Source organism: Fomitiporia mediterranea, assembly GCF_000271605.1.
Source record: "Fomitiporia mediterranea MF3/22 unplaced genomic scaffold FOMMEscaffold_3, whole genome shotgun sequence".
NCBI classification, from domain to species: Eukaryota; Fungi; Basidiomycota; class Agaricomycetes; order Hymenochaetales; family Hymenochaetaceae; genus Fomitiporia; species Fomitiporia mediterranea.
The window spans coordinates 1-6,301 of record NW_006760388.1 but is presented as its reverse complement, the minus strand read 5'-3'; positions in this window follow the sequence as shown (position 1 = coordinate 6,301).

The following is a 6,301-nucleotide window of genomic DNA, read 5'->3' as shown; positions in this document are numbered from 1 at the left end:
GTCCAAAATACTGTATATGAATATAGTTGGATCCTTGTAATATATTGTGGATTGTACACAACCAGACATAGTGTTTATAACATTACAACTTGCAAAACACTTAAAATCCTTAAGTATGTTACATTATAATACTGTAATACATTGTATACAATACTTAAAAGGAACCAAAGATAAATGGTTAGTATTTGGACAAGGAAATTATAATAATATTACTGGTTATACAGATGTAGACAGAATAATGTAAGAAAATAATAAAGTAATATCTGGATACACATTCTTCTTAGGAGAATCACTCATATCTTGGTCAAGTAAAGGACAAAAACTAGTATCCTTATCTATGTACAAAGCAGAAATAATAGTACTATCAAACAGAATACAAGAAGCTATAGTATTATAATACTTAGCAGATAAGATACTGTAGATCTCTAATACACCTACAAATATTTATTGTGATAATCAAGCAGTAATTAAATCTATAGAAGTAGACAAAACGAAATACTCAACAAGAACTAAGCATATTGGCTTACAACACAATTTTATTAAATGTTATGTTGAGGAACAACTTATTAATATTAAGTATATTTAAACAGACAATCAAAGGGCAGACATTCTAACTAAATTACTACATGTTCCAAAAATCAAACACCTTACAGACTTAATAGGTCTTGTAAATGTTTGAAGGGGACTGTTAACATGTATTACAATTAATAATACAATTACAGACACTACAGTATTAGTAAAACAATTAATACACATACAAACAGAATGGACACAGAATTAATAGAACAGATACAGAACTAAGAAACATGTATTAGATACACAATACAAGACATGTATCAGATATGTAATAAGTATCAGATATGAAATAATGAGACAATGAATATCTAAGACATACAGACAGACAAATAACATAAAAACAAACAACTTATTAACTAAATATATATTATTATCAGGGTCTACACTCTCATTACTTGTGTAATAACCTAAGAAAACATATTCTAACAAACAGATTTGGTAGACACATACTTACAGAATGTAAAGATTTATAACTAGAGAGTATATAGTGTTAGATTGTCTAGAGTCAATATTAGAGGCTTTATAGTATTCTCTCAGATCAACTAAACTTTAGTAAACATAGTTTAGAACATTATAACTTTCTAGTATCTTAGAGTAGACTTACTTACATTACTATCTACTTCTAATAACTCTGAGCTACTCTCTAAATCTGAACTTAGAGTAACTATAAATGGTAGTAGTGTTAGGAAAGTGAATACAGATTCTCTAGTCAACAGAGAAGTAACTATAGTAGCTTCTAAAGATACTTAGTACTAAGAGAAACAAGACCTAGTTATATGTAGTTAGAAAGAGGGCTGAACTTGCTTCAGAGTTATAATAGTGTGTTTAGAAAGGCTAGAGAGTCTTACTAACAGTAGAGAGTGTTTAGGAAGGTTAGAGAACCTTACTAACAGTAGGAGACATTTAGGAAGGTTAGAGGAACCTTACTAACATATAGTATAACAAAGACTACTTTGTTAATGTTAAAAAAAAGTAGAACAGTACTAGAAAAGTACTAAACACTGTTACAAACATGTTCTAAGTTTGTAGTAATATACAAAGGCTGACAGAACAAAGGTATCTTTGTTACAGTCAGGAATACAAACTCATACATGTACAGACAACTTACTAAGCTACACACTTTTCCTTTGTACTTACATTAAGTCCCCCTTTTGTTATAATCACCTTTCTAGCATTCTTAGATACATACTATCTCCTTTTGTCTTCCCCTTTAAGTATGAACTATTTCCTTAGTATATATAGTTAGTATTCTTTACCTTTGTTGTGTCAGTTTGTATTCCTAACTATAACAAAGGTAAGTTCTCTACTATAAGAATCTGTGTACAGGAAACATAGTACTATACTAGGACAGGTGTAGAACTGTGTAGAAACTGTTGTAAGCTGTTAGGTAGGCTTACACTGTTCTTAGACTAAACCTTTACACACTTTAGACCTGTTAATAATATAGACAAAATCTACAAAGTCTCTTACATTATTGACTAGTACTACTAAGGTAGAGGTTAGTAATACCTTATTAAATAAGAAGGATAGAGTAAACAAGAAAAAAAGTAGAAATCTGAGTCTAAGCTTTAGAACTCTACTCTAAACATTTTACACACATAGTTAGACTTTTACCTGTACAGGTAGTAGTAGTAGTTTAGAGGGGGGAAGAGTGTAAGCCTATTATACAGCTTACTACAGTTCTAAGGGTTCTAAGAGTTTTGTTCTAGAACTCTCTTACATAGTCTTAGACTATATATACAGTTCCTAGTTCTAAGCTCTAAACTACCTATTCTTAGTTCCAATCCTGAGTCATACATATAGTCCCCTTTTACTTGTATTACACTTTCCCTTTAGCTTAAGCTACCTTCTTTATCTTTAATATATATAACTCATGTTTTGTAAGATGTACTTACTTTACTAGTCCTAATTATTAGGAATAGTAATAGAATAGAGTATAAAGAGTAAGACTTGTAGACTTGTAGAGTGAGAGAGTAGAGGAGTCCTACTTTAGTCAAGCTACAAGTGTAGCCTAGTAGGTTAGTAGTAGAGTACTTCTAAGTACTAAGTAACTTAAGTTAATAAAACTATCTTTTAAAAGCTAAACTAGCCTTCTTATATACTTTTTACTAGAGTAATGTTACTCTAGTAACTTTAGTAACTCCCTTTACTGTTGTTCTTATAAAGTAGAGCTAGCTAATCCTTTAGACTGTATGTTACACTAGTTTGTGTCTTCTTATATTCTAGATTAATCTTCTAATGACTCCTTTACTGTATTATTATGTTTTCTATACTTTCTCTTATACTTTTAATGACTCCTTATAAGTTTTTCTAACTAGTTATACTGTGTAAGCTGTATAATACTTTTTCTATAAAGTAGAGCTTTCTATTGTTCTTATAATCTTCTTATAACTCTGTCTGACTCAACCTGTACTTCTTATATACTAGTTTGTAATACACTTTCTTATAAGGTAGAGTATTATAACTTCTAATAACTTCTTATAACTTTTATAATATAAAAGACTGTACTTTTGTACTACTCCTAGAACTTACAACCAAAGTTCTAGACTGTCTTGTGTACACTCTAGAACTGACAACTAATGTTTTAAATCTTTCCCTAAGTCTTCTTTAATAGACTTAGTTTAGAAGACAATTATCCTTATTAACTTCTAACCTTATCTTTATATTTCTGTATTCAATCCTAGAACTTACAACTAAAGTTCTAGATTGTCTTATGTATTCCTTATGTTGTCCTTATATAGTCCTTATGTTTATAACTTTATTACTTTCCTATCTGTATAAGTAAAGTGTATAAAGGAGACTACTTTCCTATAGTCTCTCCTTAGAGCTCTTAGTTCCTTTCCTTTACACTAGTATTAGTTCTCCTCAAGTATAGAGCTTTAAAGTACTAGCTCTGACTCTTTACTAGCTCTAATAGTCCTTTGTCTTTGTACAAAGAGTTCCTAGCTAACTATATAGTTTCTCTTATAAGTAAGTATAATATTTTCCTTTATCTCTTCAGGTTTTCTCCTAGTCTTTCTCTACCATTCTCCTTACTTTGAACACTATACTCTTTCTAGATCCTCTCTCTATACAAGCATTCTAAATGACTTGTCTTTAGTTAAGGTTATTAAGTAATACAGTGTTAGAGTATATGTTTAACCTTAGAGAGATAAAGACCTTGTCTACAGGTTTTGTTACCTTTTCCTAACTGACTTAGTACTTACTCCTTCCTATCCCCTCTCTCTACTAATAGATTGATTACTCATTAGTAATGATTAGAGGTTTATAATACTAAGCTAGAGTTCTTACTAAGTAGGACAACAAAGGTAGCCTAGTTGATCTGGCTAATCTCTAGACTTGTAACTAATAGAGTTTTGTTTATAAACTACTTAGTTCCAAGTCTTAAGTTAGGCTTTCCAAACTTAGTTACTGTATTTTACAATTCCTAACATCTAGTCCCTCCTAAGTAATACTTTCTTAAACAGTATTACTACTATTGTAAAATACTTACTTTATAATTGATTAGGTTAGGATTTAATCTTGAGTAGGATTTGTGTCCTTCCCTCCTTCTTTTTCCTTTGTCTTGAATGTTCTGTACTAGTATCTTTTCTTTTAGATACTTTTCCTTTTATAGTCTGTCTCTTTTGTATTCTATATTAAAGTGAATATAAATGCCTTTTTCTTTTATTTCAGCTTTTACAGCTTACTTTTATAGCTAAAAAGTGAGAGTCACACTTGTGAGTATAGTTTTCCTTTTAACAGTTGTAACTAGTTAACTTATTAAAAGGGCTTCTACCTTTACCTTAGTTGCTATAATTCTACTTTTAGTATCAGTCTGTAATATAGACTAATGTGTCCTCTGTCTCCTAGTTCTTTACTAGCTAGTTCTAGTTTGACTAGTATTTAGACTCTCTGACTGAAATAGTACACTCTAAAGACTAAATTTAACTAGTAGGAAGTTATTCCCTCTTGTTTATAGTTTCCAGTTTAGTTACCTCCTTTAGTTTTACTTCTGTTTAGAAGGTGTGTGTAGAGCACTTATTATATGTCTTTTGTAGATGTAGAGGAGACATATAATATACTAATACTCTTTTAATTCTTGTATTAGAAGTAATTTTCTGATTTACTCAAATTATGTTGTTATAACAATCTAGTACTTCAGACTTGTTATAAGAATAGTTTAATGTTATGTTCAGAACATTACTCACTCAGTTAAGAGCTACTATACTATAACAATCTCTTACCTTTAGATTTATTATAGGAATAGTTTAATGTCTTATTTAGGACTTTTATACTATAATATTCTTATACTTTAGAATTCTTGTAGGAATAGTTTAATGTTATATTCAGGACCCTATACTATAATATTCTTATTATTTAAGATCTATTATAGGAATAGTTTAATGTTATATTTAGGACCCCTCATTCTATTATACCTTTTACTCTATTTAGAGTCTGTTATCTCCTCCTATAAGAGTTACTCCCTTTTTAATAGTTTCCCTTAAGAAGATTTTGTCTTCCTTACTTTTTACTTTCAAAAAGTGAGTACTTATGATTATTTCCTATGTCCTTCTTACTCATGATTTGTTAACAGCTTCTACTTCTTCATATTTCTTTATGTACTTCTGTCTTATTTCTTTAATAAGAGCTCTTAGTATCCTGTCTGGATTCAGAATATTGTTTACATCTTCTTGAGTAAGTTGTGGTTGTATTTGTTATTGTCTTACAAGTTGTTGTATAATAGAATTTCCTAGTATAGTACTGTGTTCCTTTATTTTCCTATACTCTTCCTTACAATTAGTATGTTCCTCTTCTAATTGTAATGTTTTTATATAGTATGTACTGTTGTCTTCTTCAGATTCTTCTGTGTTCTAAGTACCTTTTATCTTTTTCTAAGGTTGCTATCTCTTATAATTGCTTGTTTGTCTCCTTTTTCTTATTAGTAGTTAGTTCTCTATAGTAGGTTTGTTGTTTAGCTAAAGTTTCTCCAACCCTTCCCTAATTTCTTTTGTACTTGAATCTGAAGCTAGAATACTAAAGTATTCTAAAGACTCTGATTTCCTTTTCATTCACTCTTTCCACATTTGTTCTTCTTGTAGGATTATGTCTCCTGTATCCTGTTTCTTAACTAGTATTCTTTTACTTATTAGTAAACTATACTCTAGTCTCTTTGTTAACCAGTTTTCTAGATGTAGTAGCTTTACTACTTTTGGATGATTAATGTGAAATTCCCTGATTAACTTTGCTGAATTAGTTAATCCTTTTCCAAATAGTTCCTAAGTGTTGTCTATGTCTAAATAGTCTAACCATTTGATCAAATATTAATATTTGTTCCTCCTCTTCCTACTATCTAGTATGTTTTCTACTGTGTATTCCTATTCCTTGTTTATTAACTCTAGGTCTGAATTAGTATACACTTGTCTTCCTAAATATTCCTTTTCTTTATAAGGTATTAACAATCCTAAGTAGAAAACTGGATGAATATTCATCCCTTCTAGTAGTTTTAATTTGTAATTTACTACCCCTATTTGTTTTTCTATTTCAAATAGTCCTATATACTTGTTTGTCAACTTTCTAGTTAGTACTACTAGATTTAAGTTTTTACTATCTGTAAGATATACTCACTTTACTAGTCCTAATTCTTAGGAATAGTAATAGAATAGAGTATAGAGGGTAAGACTTGTAGACTTGTATGGTGAGAGGGTAGAGGAGTCCTGCTTTAGTCAAGCTGCAAGTGTAGCCC